We start from the raw sequence: 19628 nt of genomic DNA on the forward strand, positions 1-19628 counted from the left end.
AAGCACAGGAAAAGTGCCAGCTTTTGAAGACCTTCAGCGCCAGTTCTAACTTTCTGTCAAATTTTCTGTAATTCTTGCCCTCCCCCTTTCCTTTCTTTAATTTTTTTTTTTTTTTGGGACTCAGCAGCCCCAAAATGGCTGCCAACACTTCCTGATTGAAGTGTTGGCAGTCAAAAAGATCTTAGCATGAGATCTCTTTCTAAAACTACTGAAAGGATTTACACTAAATAACAAAAAACACAATCTGTGCATTAAGATCTAGATTCTTGCCACATTTAGTGTAATTCCGTTCAGAGGTTTGGCCTGTAGTCGTGTGTTAAGACCTTACGGACAAATGCATGGAGAAAGCATGTTTTGCCCCTCTTTTTATTGGCTCCTGGTTAAGGAATCACCCCGAAACGTTCAAGGCAGCAGTGAATGGCACCAAAGTTATCGACAAAACAAAAAAATATTTTCCTATGAAAACTAGGCCCTAATTACATTCACCTACTGGCGATGGCCAGTAGGTCAAATATATATATATATAAATATTCCTCAACAGATGGAACAATAACCATCCGGCGGCTGCACCAATCCCTTGGTTAAATCCCGACCATTAAAACGAAGTCAGATTCAACAATGCTGAATTTAATTATTTCGAATTTATTCCTTGTAATGGTTACACAGAGTCCTGCAGTGAAATGTCAACGCGTTTTGGCAAAGCGCCTTCTACTGGACAAATCCGGCCAAGAAACCGGCACCATATATATACAAGATAAAAACTCCAACGATTACACGGACCTTATAGTTAGGAAAAAGAATAAAAGAAAAACTTAGAAATTCACTGAAAAAAAACAAAGATTACATGGACATTTAGTTACATTCTGAACTTACCCGTACAAAACTGTAGAAATTCAGCAGTTATAGTTACCTGAGCTAACTATAACTTGTGCTCCTGTAATGCACTGCTTATGACCTCACATAATACATCTCTCATGACATGGCCAGAGACATCACTGATGACATCGTCCAGTGAGAGTAAGTGGTTGTATCGATGTGTGAGTGGTTGTGTGAGTAGGTCTATGGGTGAAGAATGAGTAGTTGAATCATTTGCTGTATGTGACAGTAAATGGATGTGTAAGTTGCTGTATGGGTGAGCAAGGGACTGTGTGAGTAGCTGTATTTTATTATGTGAGTGGGTCTGTGGGTGGCTGTATGGGTGAGTGAGTGGGTATCAGAGTGGTTGTCTGGGTAAGTAAGTGGGTGTCACTGTATTGGTGAGTGAGTTGGTGAGTCAAATATTGTATGGGTGAGTCAGTGAGTGTATGAATAGCTGTAAGTATAACTGAGTGGCTGTGTCAGTGACTGTAAAGGAGAATGAATGGGTGTATGAGTGGCTGTATCCTAAACTGAGTGAGTGTGTCAGTTTTTATATAGGAGAGTGAGTGGATGTCTGAGAACTTGTGTTGGTGAGAGAGAGGCTGTGTGAGTGGCTTCATGGGTGACTAAGTGGGTGTGTGACTGCCTGTTCATGTGAGTGAGTTGGTGTGTGAATAGTTGTATAGTTGAGTGATTGTGTGTGTAAGTGACTACTGATGAGTCTATTAATGTGTCAGTGACTGTATGGGTGTGTCTGCGGGTGTGTCAGTGTTTCTACAGCTGATTGACTGTGTCACTAAATGGGTGATCTATTAATAGGTCGCATGAGTTATTGTATGGGTGTATGAGTAGGTGTGTCAGTAGGTGTATGGGTGTATGAGTAGGTGTGTAAGTAACTGTATGAGTCTGTCAGTAACTCAGTTAGTAGTGTATGGGTGAGTGAGTGGTTGTGTCAGTGGCTTTATGACTGAATGAGTGTCTGTATATCACTACTTTTATGCATTTCTGAATAAGTATGTGAGTAGATGTGTGTGTGGGGGAGTTTACAAGAGTTTTTATGAGGAAATGAGTGGGTTTTGTACGAGTAAATTCAGAACCTAACAATAACATCCATGTAACCTTTGTTTTTTTCAATGAATTTCTAACGTTTTTTACTATATTTCCTAAGTATAACGTCCCTATCACCCTTGTTTTTTTCTGTGATATATGTGCATATGTATATATATATATATATATACCTATACATATATATATATAGAGAGAGAGATAGATACAGATAGAGATAGATATAGATAGATATAGATTTACACAACACACTCTTCAAAAACGGCAAACGTGCACTCCAGGACAAACAGAATGGGGCCTCAGGGGGGAAGAGGAGGAACAAGGAGTTCCCCCCCCCGGGGTTTTTGGGACAGGTGGCACGACCCGGGATGTGTTTGGACGTCCGGGGTGCCAATTATGGGGGGTGGGATGGGTATGTATACGGCCATTTTGTAGAAACAGCCACCATTTTAGGAAGGTGACCTGGTGGCCAGGGTGTAGGCAGGCGGGCTCTGTGTTTTCTTTCCACGTGGCTGGGCGATTTAAGGTTTATAGTTACAAAAAAAATAGGATAATAAAAAGGACGATCGCAGTATAGTTAAGGATAAAAATAGGAGAGGACTTAGCTTAAAAGGCGTTTTTTCCAGGCAGGATTGCAGTGATAGAAGACAGGATGGAAATGGAGGCGAAGGTCTTAGAGGCCGTCGCGCTGCTGCGCCAGGCGGGCCGGATGGATTTACTTAAAGAGGGAGCCCTGGCGCCGGCCCGCCCGGCGCGCAGGGCCTCCGCGGGAGTTGCGGCGGCCGCATGCTCCCCGCCGCGGGTAGTTGCAGCCGATAAAGTAAGAGGGGCGTCCTGGGGGGCGGGGGCGAAGGGCGGGCCCGGGGCGGGCAAGGGGAGGTCCACTGGGCAGGGACGGGTCGGGAATCCCCGAGGGTTTCCCGGGAGTCAGGACGCTTTGGGCGGCGTCAGAGCTGGAATCCAGCTTGCAAATGGAGGGCGGTGCCGAATGTGTCAGCGGGCAGCAGGCATCCAGAGAAGGACGAGTTGGGGCGCTCGAGGCGAGCGCCGCCAAAAAAGATGTTAAAAAGAAGGCGGGCGCGCGCCAGGAGCGCCTGGGGGGATCCAGTGAGAAAAAAAAGGCGAATGGCGCCGCGGGCGCCACTGGGGCCTCCGCGGCCTCCTCTGGGACAGCGTTTTTGCCCAAGCGCAGGAGGAGTAAAGGGGGGCCCCTTAGTGGTGAAGACGCCAGGTCACTGGACTTGGGCATGCTCTCGGGGATGGACAATTTGGGGGTTCTTCGAGGCAGGAAGCAGATGGGGACCCCAAGGTCCCCATGTCTATAAAATGGCCTACCATGCTCCAGTGGAGCAGCAATGAGGAGAGAGGGAGTACAGAGGGAGGCAGGTGGGTTGAGGGTGGGGTTTCCTCAACAGGCAGACCTGGGGGGACCCTTAGGAAGGTTTATGGGTCTGGTATTACAGAGGGTGAGGTTGTGGGGGTAGAGGAAGGGCTGGATGAGGAGGGCTTAGAAGGGGAGGAGGGTCTTGGGGCAGGAGGTCAATGGGATATTAGTTCTTCCCCGGCACACCAGACCTTTCTTGGCAGGGGCCTTAGGACTACGACGATGAGGACCCAGGCGAGCAGGACGCGGCTCGAGTGCACTGGGGAGAAGGGAAGGCTGGCCCTGGGGCGGCCAGCCGGATAGCATCATCAGGATGGAGCAGGCGACGCATTGGGGCTGCGGACGCTTCTGATGGGCGTTGTGGAGGAGAGGGCATTGCGCTCCCCGTCGCCGCGGCCCAGAAGGAGCAACGTCTGGGCCCGTCCAGACGGCGGTCCAAAAACAGAGGGGAGTATTCAAGCTGTGTGAGATGCGGTGGCTCGGGTGCGAGTGCGGTGGAATGGGAAGAAAGGTCAGAGGAGCGTTTGGAAGAGGGCGAGTTGAGGAATAGTGGGAGTGAGTATGAGTGGTGGGAGAGCAGAGGGCGGGGAACGTCTAACCCTGTCCGTCAGTCATTGCAGGTACAACGGTCAGGTACGCGGCGCGGAGAACGTTGCAGAGAGCGGAAGGGAGGAGAGGCGCGGACGGTTCAGGAGCGGCCCCGTTGCTATCTCCAGGTAAGACTTCTTCATGCTCAATGATATCGGTGGCGTCAGAGGCGAGAGAAGAGTCGGTGCGTTTAGTAACGGGAGTATATATGCAAGACACGGGGGTCTCAACGGAGAGCAACGTGAAGGCGGTGAAGGAGGCGAAGGGCGTGGGCTCGGAAAAAGGGGGGGACGGTGCGGCGGTTGCCGGGGCGGAGAAGGGAGCGAAGGATGAAAAAGAAGGGGAGCCGGCGTCGAAAAAGGCGAAGCTGCCCTATATGGGCACAGCTAAGCCGCTGGGGGCTCATTTAATGCCGGCGACAAAAGAAAAAATTTGGAAAGGAGAATATGTGGACATCTTAATATTGTTACATCGGGATATCAGGGCCAAGGAGGGCTCCAAAGAGGAAGAGTGGGAGCTTTCTAAACGGGCAAAAGTGCCGGTCACGATAGAGAATTGGACGGCTGCTTTCTTGATTTTCACTAGCGTTTATTGCGAGCGATTCCCAGAGAGGTCGGTATCCCTATTTAAATATATGGATATCATAAGAAAAGCGCAGCTTAATTACGGGGGATACGCGTGGCGCCAATACGATGAAGAATTTCGGGCGCGCATGGCGGCAGATTCAGAAGTGCAATGGGGAGAAATTGATACAGACTTGTGGCAGCACGCCATGGGGCCAGCAAAGTTTGGAAAAATGGTGTTTACGGCCAGTGGGTTGCCCATAATATATCGGCCCTTTCGGGAGCGCCCCACCCAAGGGGTGGGGTCCCGGGGCTCCAGCCCCAATAGAGCTACCGGTGCAGGGACAGGACGGTCGGGAGCGTGCTGGGACTACAATAAAGGAATATGTACCAGAGAGTACTGTAAGTTCCCACACGAATGTACCAAATGCGCGGGGCGTCATCTGGTCACAGCGTGTAATGTCCAGCAGACTGGGGCCAGTGCAGGGGGAACGGCAAGTGGGAGTCAGGGGGCCAATTATGGAGGTAAGGATGGCCAGCGCCAGCGGGCAGGCGTGGCAGGGAAAGGCTACTACGCCGGTTAAGGTCGACCGGTTACAGGCGGGGTTGCAGGGTTATGAAAGGCAGGATGAAGCTGAGTTACTGGTTCGCAGTTTTCGGGATGGGTTCAGGTTGGGATATCAAGGTCTGCGGGAGCGTCGGTGGGCGGAGAATTTGCGATCCGTGTGCGGAAGGGAGGAGCTGGTCCAAGGGAAGCTGATGAAGGAGGTAAAGGAAGGGCGCATGGCGGGCCCGTTTTCTTGTTGGCCCTTGGAAAATCTCATAGTGTCTCCAATTGGCATAGTGCCCAAAAAAGAGGAAGGACAATTCCGGTTAATTCATCACTTGTCCTGGCCTGAGGGGACATCAGTGAATGATTTCATTCCAGAGGAATTCACAAAGGTGTCGCATGCGTCGGTGGATGTTGCGGTCCAGGTGGTGGATCAGCTGGGGCCGGGGGCCTTGATGGCAAAGACTGACATCAAGTCAGCTTTTCGGCTGCTTCCAGTGCATCCGGATGACTTCGAGTTGTTGGGCATCCAGTTCCAGGGGAGCTGGTACGTAGACAAGGCACTGCCCATGGGTTGCTCCAGCTCGTGTGCGCTGTTTGAGCGATTTAGCACGGCCCTACAGTGGATCTTTGTGAAAATTACGGGTCACCAAGAGGTAACGCACTACCTGGATGACTTATTTTTGCGGCGCCAGCGGACAGCCTGCGTTGTGCGGCGGTGCTGAGCTGGTTTATGGATATCATGGGAGACCTGGGTGTGCCCCTGGCTCCCGAAAAAACAGTGGGGCCAGCTACGGCGCTGTCGTTTTTGGGGATTGAACTGGATACGGTGGCAGGTATAGCTCGGTTGCCTGCCGGGAAAAAGACGGACATGATCAGGCGAATTGAGGAAATGCTGCGGAGGCGCAAGGTCACGGTGCGGGATGTGCAGGTGTTGCTGGGGCATTTGAATTTTGCGCGCAGGGTAGTGCGAGCGGGTAGGACGTTTTGCAGACGTCTGTCTCTAGCGCTGGCTGGGCAAGCGCTCCCCCACCATCATGTGCGGTTGAAAGTGGGAGTTCGAGAGGACTTGCGCATGTGGGCAAGGTTCTTGGAGTCATTTAATGGGATTCCATTGAAGGTCTGGAGGGAGTGGGAATGGGACGCTCAGTTGTTTTCGGATGCGGCGGGTGCGGCGGGTTTTGGGTTGTATTGGGAAGGGCGTTGGTGCGCGGAGGAATGGCCATGGGAGTAGAAGCATGGCGGTCGTAGCATCGCGTTTTTGGAATTTTTTCCGCTGATCGTAACTGTGTGCTCATGGGGCGGTGAACTGCGGCATTCCCGGGTGCTATTTCGGGTGGATAATTTGGCGGTCGTTCAGATTGTCAACCGGCAGTCGGCGCTGGAGACAGGGTTGTTACAGCTGCTACGCGTTTTTTTCCTTCAATGCTTGCGGAATGACATTCACTTTAGTGCCAAACACGTTCCGGGGGTGAATAATGACATTGCGGATGCTTTGTCTCGTTCGCAGTGGCAGCGTTTCCATGGATTAACCACGGGCGTGGCGTTGAGAAGAATCCGCATGCCGGAGGCTCTGTGGAGAGTAGGCGATCCCGGATGCTTCGACTGGTTATGAACTCCTTGGCGCCATCCACGAGGAGGGCTTATGCGAAAGCATGGGAGGAGTTCCTGGGATCTGGGGCGCAACGGCAGGTGCGGCAAGAAGAGGTGGTGGAAGATGTGATACAGTTCATTATGGATTTGATTGGTAAGGGTCAGTCGAGAGTCACGATTTCGGGTAAGTTGTCGGCCATCGGGTTCATGGGTAAGCTGGTATGGGGTTACCCGCCGTCGGCGGGGAAATTGGGATTGAGAATATTGCAAGGTTGGGAAAAATCCTTTGAAAAAAGGGGTATGGAGCGGCAACCGATATCTCTGGCTTTGTTAAAACGCTTGATAGCGTTGACGGGCAGTCTGTGCTATGACGAGCACGAGGCTATTCTCTTCGGGACTCTAATGTCGTGGATGTTTTTCGGAGCGTTTCGGGTATCGGAGTTACTGGGCCGGTCGGGAGCATCGGGTATCTTGTGGAGGGAGGTTCGGTGGTGAAAAAAGGTTTGGCTCTCTGGGTTCGACAATCGAAAACTGATCAAAAAGGCATTGGGGTCACGGTCGTGCTTCGTCGTTATCCTTACAAAGACAACTGCCCGGTGAATTTGGGTGCCTTACTGCGCGCAGAGTCAGAGGTTTCGGCGGGCCCGGTTTTTTGTCACGCGGACGGTCGCAAGGTGACGGCGGCGCAGCTTTTGGCTGTATTGCGAAAAGGGTTATCGGGTATGGGTTTGGATGCGGAGAGATTTGGGACACATTCCTTTCGCATCGGAGTGGCTACAGAGCCAGGAGGGAAGGGTTGGGATAGAGAGGAGATGATGGCACTGGGTAGATGGAGGTTGGACTGCTTTAGGAGGTATGTGAGGGGCGGTGACTGTTAAAAGGAATGTAGGGGAAGAGGGAATGGTTACTTTCATATATTTTCTCTTTTTCAGGTGTGGTCCTGGGGCCAGAAGCGGCCTATTTGGAGATATGGGTGATTGGGCATTCTTTCGTGAAATGGGCACAACGACAGGCACGAAGGACTGCGGCAGGGTGCAACCTGGGATTCGATAACGATCGTTATCGGGTGACGTGGATTGGGAAAGGGGGAATGCTGTGGGGTGAGCTGGTACCTCGGCTTCAAGCAACGCGAGGGAGGAGACATTGTCCGGATTTGCTTTGTGTTCATTTAGGGGAAAACGATTTAGTAAGATCTACAGGTTTGAATTTGCTGAAGGTTATGAAAAGGGATCTGCAGTTAGTGAGCGAGCAGTGGAAAGGCTGTAACATTGTCTTTACGGTGTTTATGCCGCGTTGGGTGTGGAGAGGAGCCAGGAAACCGGGGCCAATCGAGAGGGCCAGAAGTAAGATTGATAAAGAAATGAAGGGTTTTTGTGCGGGGCGTGGAATATCATTCTTGGAGCATGCAGACATACGGTTTGAGGACACTGAGTTTTTTAGAGATGATGGGGTGCACTTATCTTTCGTGGGAATGGAGTTATACCTCTTGCAGTTGAGGGAGCAGCTCAAGGCTTTACTACAGGAGACCTAGTGTGGGGGGGCTGAAAAAGTCAGGGCCTTTTTCTGGTGGCGGGGACAGCTGCAGGGCAGCTATTAAAAGCTCGGGGGTAGGACGGAGCTGGCAGGGAAAGACAGGTATTAGGACGGGGGGAACATTAATTAGACAAGGACAGGCAGGAGACTGCTCAGGAGCGGACAGGTTCAAAGAAGTAGGTAGGGCGGGAGAAAGTAAAGGAGACGAGAGGAAGGAAAAGACAGGTCCAGAAGAAGGGGCGGAGGGATCGGGGTAGGGGAGGGGGAGGGACGGGGCTAGGTGACTCGATGTCTTGTGAGGTTTTAGTTTTGTAAGGCAAAGGCAAAGGCCAAGGGGGTAGGTCTAGGGGCACCTGTTCCAATAAAGCGGCCTTTTACACACACAAACGAGTCTCGGTGGTCACTCTGTCCCAATGGGGCCTCGGGGGGAAAGAGGAGGAACGAGGAGTTCCCCCCCCAGGGTTTTTGGGACAGGTGGCACGACCCGGGACGTGTTTGGACGTCCGGGGTGCCAATTATGGGGGGTGGGATGGGTATGTATACGGCCATTTTGTAGAAACAGGCACCATTTTAGGAAGGTGACCTGGTGGCCAGGGTGTAGGCAGGCGGGCTCTGTGTTTTCTTTCTCCTCCCTCCCTCCCTCACGTTATGATGATTTAGGGGTCTTTCTTGGAGCAGGTGTCCGGGGATGTTTAAGTAGGCGTCGCTTGGACAGGTGCTTACCAAGGCGGGGACAGCTGCAGGGCAGCTATTAAAAGCTTGGGGGTAGGACGGAGCTGGCAGGGAAAGACAGGTATTAGGACGGGGGAACATTAATTAGACAAGGACAGGCAGGAGACTGCTCAGGAGCGGACCGGTTCAAAGAAGTAGGTAGGGCGGGAGAAAGTAAAGGAGACGAGAGGAAGGAAAAGACAGGTCCAGAAAAAGGGGGGGAGGGATCGGGGGAGGGGGAGGGGCGGGGCTAGGTGACTCGATGTCTAGTGAGGTTTTAGTTTTGTAAGGCAAAGGCCAAGGGGGTAGGTCTAGGGGCACCTGTTCCAATAAAGCGGCCTTTTACACACACAAACGAGTCTCGGTGGTCACTCTGTCCCAAAAGCTAGTTGCAAATCCCCAAGTATTTACTCCAGTGTCATTCACCTGTCGAACAACCCAACATGTTTCAGGGTTAACACAGGCCTTGATCACGGGTTGACAATAGCGTGCAGATGTAGATTAAAAAGACAATATGGTTTAAACATAAATGACGGACTGGGGGTATATTGTGTGGGAAAAACTGCAGTAACGTTGGCTACCATCTTATAGTGTTGCAAGGACAGCAATCAGAATATACCAACATACTGTAGAATAATGCTTCAAATCCATGATAATACATGTACATGGTCTAGACATGAATGTAAGTTTGTGAAATAAATATGTTATTAAAATAACAAAAGTATGTAAACAAAATCAAAATTAAACGCAAAAACAAATGCCTTACTCACTCTCCCCGCAGCCTGAATGACGTGCTAGTATAACACATAATTGTATGAGTATTCAACCATCCAAATAGCTTAGAATGAAATTAAAGCACTCAAATTGAATTAAAATTAAAACATTCAAAGCCCAAGTGGGCGAACATCACAATTTAATGGTCAGAACCACAACATTAATTAAGTAAATAATTAAATTCAGCCCAAGTGGACATCGGGTCCACAAAATAAGGAACTTGAAATATAATTGCAGCAAAACTGTCCTATCTCAACAACCTGTGCAGATGAAGAATCATGCAAGCCGCATCACACCTAAAACACATAACCAAAAAAGAAAGTTAGGAAGAGTGATGAAAACATAGAAAGTAATTAAAACCATAGGCCATAAAGTGGAGAAAATGCATACACGCTAAACATAATTTCGAAAATCTTCAGTAACTGTTAATCCCCCCAAAACACTGATAATTCTTTCTCAATGTTCAGGTTGTTGTGATTCTTGGTGTTAAGTTCCAAAATATATTAGAATTCCAAGCATATTAACATTTGTGTATGGTTGCCACACCTGACGGAGGCAGGTACCCTGTCCAAAGCAAAAAATCTCAGTAAAGCATTGTTGCTGTTATGGAAAGTGGAAAAATGTCACGCCACCGGATATTGTTTATCTTGGTTCTTCATAGCCCTCAAATGCTCCAAAACCCTCTTCTTTACAGAGTGGATTGTATTGCCAATGTACATATTTTCATATGGGCACACAAGAGCATACACACAATAATCACACTGGCAATTCAGAAATTTGTCAACGGGCTTTTCTGTGCCTAGTAGAAATAGTTTTTGGTATTCTGACTGAATTTGCAAGCTTTGCAGCTGGAACAGGCGTAAAAACCTTTAGACATAACAGTCTGTCTACTGCTGACTGGAACCACCTAGTTTTTTTTCTTTTTATTGATACTCTGGTATAAAGTCCATGACACTTGCAAAAAGAAAGATAAACATGTGATTGAGAAGGATTTTAGAAATTAATAGCTCTTAATTCATCTCGCTAAAAAGACAAGAAGAAAAGACCAATCATTCACAAACTCTTACACCTGAATCCTTATGAGGATTCCAAATTCCTTTAGCTTTCTTCAATGCGCCCACCCTGTGAGCATAGATCTCCTCTAATTGCCTGACACGATCCATTCTTGATATCCAGGTTTCAAATACAGGACGGGAATTTCCACTTTAGTAGGATTAATGACTTCTCAACTAAATTCCCAATAAAGAAGTACTGTTGCTGTTGCAGCCTCAGTTCACAATAAGCAGACAGGATCCCAAACAACGTCCCCTGTAAATCCGGTTTAATGTGCACCTGTAGCATATCACCCATAAAACTGATAATCTTATTTCAAAATTTGAATAGTTTAGGGTAAAAAACCCACATGAGCCTTATCTCCTCACGGATGGCTGCATCATAAACATTTAGCCGTGGAGGTTTGAAATATTTGCTGCAAATGATATGGGGTATAATAAAGAGCCCATTTAGCAAAGAAAGCCATGCGCTTGTAGTTTGCTCCTCGTACAGGTTTGTGCGATTGAATTGACACCAGCTTGCAAAATCGATTTTCCCTTTGATATATTGCAAACTTGAAGTAAATGTCGATAAAATAATTGACTCATGCAAATACAAATACAGTATTCGAGGCCAGTTTCCTAGACCGGTAAGTTTATAAAAAAAATGGGCGTTGTAAATATATTCTCTTGCAGTGCTTGATGCCTGAATATAGGCCCAAAGATGCTCGTGTATCTGGAGATAAGAGAACACAAGGTCAGGTGAGATGTTGTCGTTCTCTGCCACTACCTGCCCCAGGTTTTTATCTGCCTGGCTAATAAAAAGTTCCCAAAGTTCTGGACCCTGCTGTGGCCCACTTTTTAACCCCTTCGCTGCCAGGCCTTTTCCCCCTCCTGTGCCGGGCCTTTTTTTGCCTATTTGGGGCAGTTCGCGCTTAGGCCCTCATAACTTTTTGTCCACATAAGCTAACCAAGCCAAATTTGCGTCCTTTTTTTCCAACATCCTAGGGATTCTAGAGGTACCCAGACTTTGTGGGTTCCCTTGAAGGAGGCCAAGAAATTGGCCAAAATACAGTGAAAATTTCGTTTTTTTCAAAAAAATTGGAAAAAGTGGCTGCAGAAGAAGGCTTGTGGTTTTTCCCCTGAAAATGGCATCAACAAAGGGTTTGCGGTGCTAAACTCAGCAGCTTCCCAGCTTTCAGGAACAGGCAGACTTGAATCAGAAAACCCAATTTTTCAACACAATTTTGGCATTTTACTGGGGCATACCCCATTTGTGCAATTTTTTGTGCTTTCAGCCTCCTTCCAGTCAGTGACAGGAATGGTCATGAAACCAATGCTGGATCCCAGAAACCTAAACATTTCTGAAAAGTAGACAAAATTCTGAATTCAGCAAGGGGTCATTTGTGTAGATCCTACAAGGGTTTCCTACAGAAAATAACAGCTGAAAAAGAAAAATATTGAAATTGAGGTGAAAAAACCATCAATTTTTCTCTACGTTTTACTCTGAAACTTTTCCCTGCAATGTCAGATTATCGAAAGCAATATACCGTTACGTCTGCTGGACTCCTCTGGTTGCGGGGATATATAGGGCTTGTAGGTTCATCAAGAACCCGAGGAACCCAGAGCCAATAAATGAGCTGCACCCTGCAGTGCGTTTTCATTCTATACCGGGTATACAGCAATTCATTTGCTGAAATATAAGGAGTAAAAAATTGCTATCAAGAAAACCTTTGCATTTCCAAAAAGGGCACAAGATAAGGTGTTGAGGAGCAGTGGTTATTTGCACATCTCTGAATTCCGGGGTGACCATAGTAGCACGTGAATTACAGGGAATTTCTCAAATAGATGTCTTTTTTACACACACTCCTATATTTGGAAGGAAAAAATGTAGAGAAAGACAAGGGGCAATAGTACTTGTTTTGCTAATCTATGTTCCCCCAAGTCTCCCGATAAAAATGGTACCTCACTTGTGTGGGTAGGCCTAGCACCCGCGACAGGATATGCCCCAAAACACAACATGGACACATCACAGAAAACAGAGCTGTTTTTAGCAAAGTGACTACCTGTAGATTTTGGCCTCTAGCTCAGCCGCCACCTAGGGAAACCTACCAAACCTGTGCATTTCTGAAAACTAGAGATCTAGGGGAATCCAAGGAGGGGTGACTTGTGTGGCTCGGACCAGGTTCTGTTACCCAGAATCCTTTGCAAACCTCAAAATTTGGCTAAAAAAACACATGTTCCTCACATTTCTGTGGCAGAAAGTTATGGAATCTGAGAGGAGCCACAAATTTCCTTCCACCCAGCGTTCCCCCACGTCTCCCGATAAAAATGATACCTCACTTGTGTGGGTAGGCCTAGCGCCCGCGACAGGATATGCCCCAAAACACAACGTGGACATATCACAGAAAACAGAGCTGTTTTTAGCAAAGTGACTACCTGTAGATTTTGGCCTCTAGCTCAGCCGCCACCTAGGGAAACCTACCAAACCTGTGCATTTCTGAAAACTAGAGACCTAGGGGAATCCAAGGAGGGGTGACTTGTGTGGCTCGGACCAGGTTCTGTTACCCAGAATCCTTTGCAAACCTCAAAATGTGGCTAAAAAAACACATGTTCCTCACATTTCTGTGGCAGAAAGTTCTGGAATCTGAGAGGAGCCACAAATTTCCTTCCACCCAGCGTTCCCCCATGTCTCCCGATAAAAATGATACCTCACTTGTGTGGGTAGGCCTAGCGCCCGCGACAGGATATGCCCCAAAACACAACGTGGACATATCACAGAAAACAGAGCTGTTTTTAGCAAAGTGACTACCTGTAGATTTTGGCCTCTAGCTCAGCCGCCACCTAGGGAAACCTACCAAACCTGTGCATTTCTGAAAACTAGAGACCTAGGGGAATCCAAGGAGGGGTGACTTGCGGGGCTCGGACCAGGTTCTGTTACCCAGAATCCTTTGCAAACCTCAAAATTTGGCTAAAAAAACACATGTTCCTCACATTTCTGTGGCAGAAAGTTCTGGAATCTGAGAGGAGCCACAAATTTCCTTCCACCCAGCGTTCCCCCACGTCTCCCGATAAAAATGATACCTCACTTGTGTGGGTAGGCCTAGCGCCCGCGACAGGATATGCCCCAAAACACAACGTGGACATATCACAGAAAACAGAGCTGTTTTTAGCAAAGTGACTACCTGTAGATTTTGGCCTCTAGCTCAGCCGCCACCTAGGGAAACCTACCAAACCTATGCATTTCTGAAAACTAGAGACCTAGGGGAATCCAAGGAGGGGTGACTTGCGGGGCTCGGACCAGGTTCTGTTACCCAGAATCCTTTGCAAACCTCAAAATTTGGCTAAAAAAACACATGTTCCTCACATTTCTGTGGCAGAAAGTTCTGGAATCTGAGAGGAGCCACAAATTTCCTTCCACCCAGCGTTCCCCCATGTCTCCCGATAAAAATGATACCTCACTTGTGTGGGTAGGCCTAGCGCCCGCGACAGGATATGCCCCAAAACACAGCGTGGACATATCACAGAAAACAGAGCTGTTTTTAGCAAAGTGACTACCTGTAGATTTTGGCCTCTAGCTCAGCCGCCACCTAGGGAAACCTACCAAACCTGTGCATTTCTGAAAACTAGAGACCTAGGGGAATCCAAGGAGGGGTGACTTGCGGGGCTCGGACCAGGTTCTGTTACCCAGAATCCTTTGCAAACCTCAAAATTTGGCTAAAAAAACACATGTTCCTCACATTTCTGTGGCAGAAAGTTCTGGAATCTGAGAGGAGCCACAAATTTCCTTCCACCCAGCGTTCCCCCACGTCTCCCGATAAAAATGATACCTCACTTGTGTGGGTAGGCCTAGCGCCCGCGACAGGATATGCCCCAAAATACAACGTGGACATATCACAGAAAACAGAGCTGTTTTTAGCAAAGTGACTACCTGTAGATTTTGGCCTCTAGCTCAGCCGCCACCTAGGGAAACCTACCAAACCTGTGCATTTCTGAAAACTAGAGACCTAGGGGAATCCAAGGAGGGGTGACTTGCGGGGCTCGGACCAGATTCTGTTACCCAGAATCCTTTGCAAACCTCAAAATTTCGCTAAAAAAACACATGTTCCTCACATTTCTGTGGCAGAAAGTTCTGGAATCTGAGAGGAGCCACAAATTTCCTTCCACCCAGCGTTCCCCCACGTCTCCCGATAAAAATGATACCTCACTTGTGTGGGTAGGCCTAGCGCCCGCGACAGGATATGCCCCAAAACACAACGTGGACATATCACAGAAAACAGAGCTGTTTTTCGCAAAGTGACTACCTGTAGATTTTGGCCTCTAGCTCAGCCGCCACCTAGGGAAACCTACCAAACCTGTGCATTTCTGAAAACTAGAGACCTAGGGGAATCCAAGGAGGGGTGACTTGCGGGGCTCGGACCAGGTTCTGTTACCCAGAATCCTTTGCAAACCTCAAAATTTGGCTAAAAAAACACATGTTCCACACATTTCTGTGGCAGAAAGTTCTGGAATCTGAGAGGAGCCACAAATTTCCTTCCACCCAGCGTTCCCCCATGTCTCCCGATAAAAATGATACCTCACTTGTGTGGGTAGGCCTAGCGCCCGCGACAGGATATGCCCCAAAACACAACGTGGACATATCACAGAAAACAGAGCTGTTTTTAGCAAAGTGACTACCTGTAGATTTTGGCCTCTAGCTCAGCCGCCACCTAGGGAAACCTACCAAACCTGTGCATTTCTGAAAACTAGAGACCTAGGGGAATCCAAGGAGGGGTGACTTGCGGGGCTCGGACCAGGTTCTGTTACCCAGAATCCTTTGCAAACCTCAAAATTTGGCTAAAAAAACACATGTTCCTCACATTTCTGTGGCAGAAAGTTCTGGAATCTGAGAGGAGCCACAAATTTCCTTCCACCCAGCGTTCCCCCACTTCTCCCGATAAAAATGATACCTCACTTGTGTGGGTAGGCCTAGCGCCCGCGACAGGATATGCCCCAAAACACAACGTGGACATATCACAGAAAACAGAGCTGTTTTTAGCAAAGTGACTACCTGTAGATTTTGGCCTCTAGCTCAGCCGCCACCTAGGGAAACCTACCAAACCTGTGCATTTCTGAAAACTAGAGACCTAGGGGAATCCAAGGAGGGGTGACTTGCGGGGCTCGGACCAGGTTCTGTTACCCAGAATCCTTTGCAAACCTCAAAATTTGGCTAAAAAAACACATGTTCCTCACATTTCTGTGGCAGAAAGTTCTGGAATCTGAGAGGAGCCACAAATTTCCTTCCACCCAGTGTTCCCCCACGTCTCCCGATAAAAATGATACCTCACTTGTGTGGGTAGGCCTAGCGCCCGCGACAGGATATGCCCCAAAACACAACGTGGACATATCACAGAAAACAGAGCTGTTTTTAGCAAAGTGACTACCTGTAGATTTTGGCCTCTAGCTCAGCCGGCACCTAGGGAAACCTACCAAACCTGTACATTTCTGAAAACTAGAGACCTAGGGGAATCCAAGGAGGGGTGACTTGCGGGGCTCGGACCAGGTTCTGTTACCCAGAATCCTTTGCAAATCTCAAAATTTGGCTAAAAAAACACATGTTCCTCACATTTCTGTGGCAGAAAGTTCTGGAATCTGAGAGGAGCCACAAATTTCCTTCCACCCAGCGTTCCCCCAAGTCTCCTGATAAAAATGATACCTCACTTGCGTGGGTAGGCCTAGCGCCGGCGACAGGAAACACCCCAAAGCGCAACGTGGACACATCCTAAATTTTGGAAAAAAACAGAGGTGTTTTTTGCAAAGTGCCTACCTGTAGATTTTGGCCTCTAGCTCAGCCGGCACCTAGGGAAACCAACCAAACCTGTGCATTTCTGAAAACTAGAGACCTAGGGGAATCCAAGGAGGGGTGACTTGCGGGGCTCGGACCAGGTTCTGTTACCCAGAATCCTTTGCAAACCTCAAAATTTGGCTAAAAATACACATGTTACTCACATTTCTGTGGCAGAAAGTTCTGGAATCTGAGAGGAGCCACAAATTTCCTTCTACCCAGCGTTCCCCCAAGTCTCCCGATAAAAATGATACCTCACTTGCGTGGGTAGGCCTAGCGCCGGCGACAGGAAACACCCCAAAGCGCAACGTGGACACATCCTAAATTTTGGAAAAAAACAGAGGTGTTTTTTGCGAAGTGCCTACCTGTAGATTTTGGCCTCTAGCTCAGCCGGCACCTAGGGAAACCTACCAAACCTGTGCATTTCTGAAAACTAGAGACCTAGGGGAATCCAAGGAGGGGTGACTTGCGGGGCTCGGACCAGGTTCTGTTACCCAGAATCCTTTGCAAACCTCAAAATTTGGCTAAAAATACACATGTTACTCACATTTCTGTGGCAGAAAGTTCTGGAATCTGAGAGGAGCCACAAATTTCCTTCTACCCAGCGTTCCCCCAAGTCTCCCGATAAAAATGATACCTCACTTGTGTGGGTAGGACTAGCGCCCACGAAAGGAAAGGGCCCAAAACACAACGTGGACACATCACATTTTTTTATAAAAAGCAGTGCCTACCTGTGGATTTTGGCCTGTAGCTCAGCCGACACCTGAGGAAACCTAGCAAACCAGTGCATTTTTGAAAACTAGAAACCCAGGGGAATCCAAGATGGGGTGACTTGCGGGGCTCTGACCAGGTTATGTTACCCAGAATCCTTTGCAAACATCAAAATTTGGCCCAAAAAACACTTTTTCCTCTCATTTCGGTGACAGAAAGTTCTGGAATCTGAGAGGAGCCACAAATTTCCTTCCACCCAGCGTTCCCCTAAGTCTCTCGATAAAAATGGTACATCACTTCTGTGGGTAGGCCTAGCGCCCACAAAAGGAAATGGCCCAAAACACAACGTGGACACAACATATTTTTTCACAGAAAACAGAGGTGTTTTTTGCAAGGTGCCTACCTGTGGTGTTTGGCCTGTAGCTCAGCCGGCCCCAGGGGGGGGGGGCAGAAATGCCCTAAAATAAATTTGCCCCCCCAACCCCCACCCTCCCCCGCCGGGAGCGACCCTTGCCTACGGGGTCGCTCCCCCTGCGTGACATTGGCACCAAAAAACAAATCCCCGGTGCCTAGTGGTTTCTGCCCCCTTGGGGGCAGATTGACCTAAAATTGGCCAATCTGCCCCCAGGGGGGCAGAAATGGTCTAAATACAATTTGCCCCCCCCAGGGGAGCGACCCTTGCCTGATGGGTCGCTCCCCATCTCTAAAAAAAGAAACAACAAAAAAAAAAACACAAAAAAAAAATTGCCCTGGCGCCTAGAGTGTTCTGCCCCCCCCCCCGGGGGCAGTTCGGCCTAATAATAGGCCGATCTGTCCCCCGGGGGGGCAGAAATGGCCTAAAATAAATTTGCCCCCCCAACCCCCACCGCCCCCCCGGGAGCGACCCTTGCCTACGGGGTCGCTCCCCCTGCGTGACATTGGCGCCAAAAAACAAATCCCCGGTGCCTAGTGGTTTCTGCCCCCTTGGGGGCAGATTGACCTAAAATTGGCCAATCTGCCCCCAGGGGGGCAGAAATGGTCTAAATACAATTTGCCCCCCCAGGGGAGCGACCCTTGCCTGATGGGTCGCTCCCCATCTCTAAAAAAAAAACAACAAAAAAAAAAAACACAAAAAAAAAATTGCCCTGGCGCCTAGAGTGTTCTGCCCCCCCCGGGGGCAGTTCGGCCTAATAATAGGCCGATCTGTCCCCCGGGGGGGCAGAAATGGCCTAAAATAAATTTGCCCCCCCAACCCCCACACCCCCCCCCGGGAGCGACCCTTGCCTACGGGGTCGCTCCCCCTGCGTGACATTGGCGCCAAAAAACAAATCCCCGGTGCCTTGTGGTTTCTGCCCCCTTGGGGGCAGATTGACCCAAAATTGGCCAATCTGCCCCCAGGGGGGCAGAAATGGTCTAAATACAATTTGCCCCCCCAGGGGAGCGACCCTTGCCTGATGGGTCGCTCCCCATCTCTAAAAAAAGAAACAACAAAAAAAAAAAACACAAAAAAAAAAATTGCCCTGGCGCCTAGAGTGTTCTGCCCCCCCCCGGGTGCAGTTCGGCCTAATAATAGGCCGATCTGTCCCCCGGGGGGGCAGAAATGGCCTAAAATAAATTTGCCCCCCCAACCCCCACCCCCCCCCCCGGGAGCGACCCTTGCCTACGGGGTCGCTCCCCCTGCGTGACATTGGCGCCAAAAAACAAATCCCCGGTGCCTAGTGGTTTCTGCCCCCTAGGGGGCAGATTGACCTAAAATTGGCCAATCTGCCCCCAGGGGGGTAGAAATGGTCTAAATACAATTTGCCCCCCCAGGGGAGCGACCCTTGCCTGATGGGTCGCTCCCCATCTCTAAAAAAAGAAACAACAAAAAAAAAAAACACAAAAAAAAAATTGCCCTGGCGCCTAGAGTGTTCTGTCCCCCCCCGAGGGCAGTTCGGCCTAAAAATAGGCCGATCTGTCCCCCGGGGGGGCAGAAATGGCTTAAAATAAATTTGCCCCCCCAACCGGCACATCCCCCCCCCCGGGAGCGACCCTTGCCTACGGGGTCGCTCCCCCTGCGTGACATTGGCGCCAAAAAACAAATCCCCGGTGCCTTGTGGTTTCTGCCCCCTTGGGGGCAGATTGACCTAAAATTGGCCAATCTGCCCCCAGGGGGGCAGAAATGGTCTAAATACAATTTGCCCCCCCAGGGGAGCGACCCTTGCCTGATGGGTCGCTCCCCATCTCTAAAAAAAGAAACAACAAAAAAAAAAAACACAAAAAAAAAATTGCCCTGGCGCCTAGAGTGTTCTGCCCCCCCCCGGGGGCAGTTCGGCCTAATAATAGGCCGATCTGTCCCCCGGGGGGGCAGAAATGGCCTAAAATAAATTTGCCCCCCCACCCCTCCCGGGAGCGACCCTTGCCTACGGGGTCGCTCCCCCTGCGTGACATTGGCGCCAAAAAACAAATCCCCGGTGCCTAGTGG

Source organism: Pleurodeles waltl, chromosome 10, assembly GCF_031143425.1.
Source record: "Pleurodeles waltl isolate 20211129_DDA chromosome 10, aPleWal1.hap1.20221129, whole genome shotgun sequence".
Taxonomy (NCBI): domain Eukaryota; kingdom Metazoa; phylum Chordata; class Amphibia; order Caudata; family Salamandridae; genus Pleurodeles; species Pleurodeles waltl.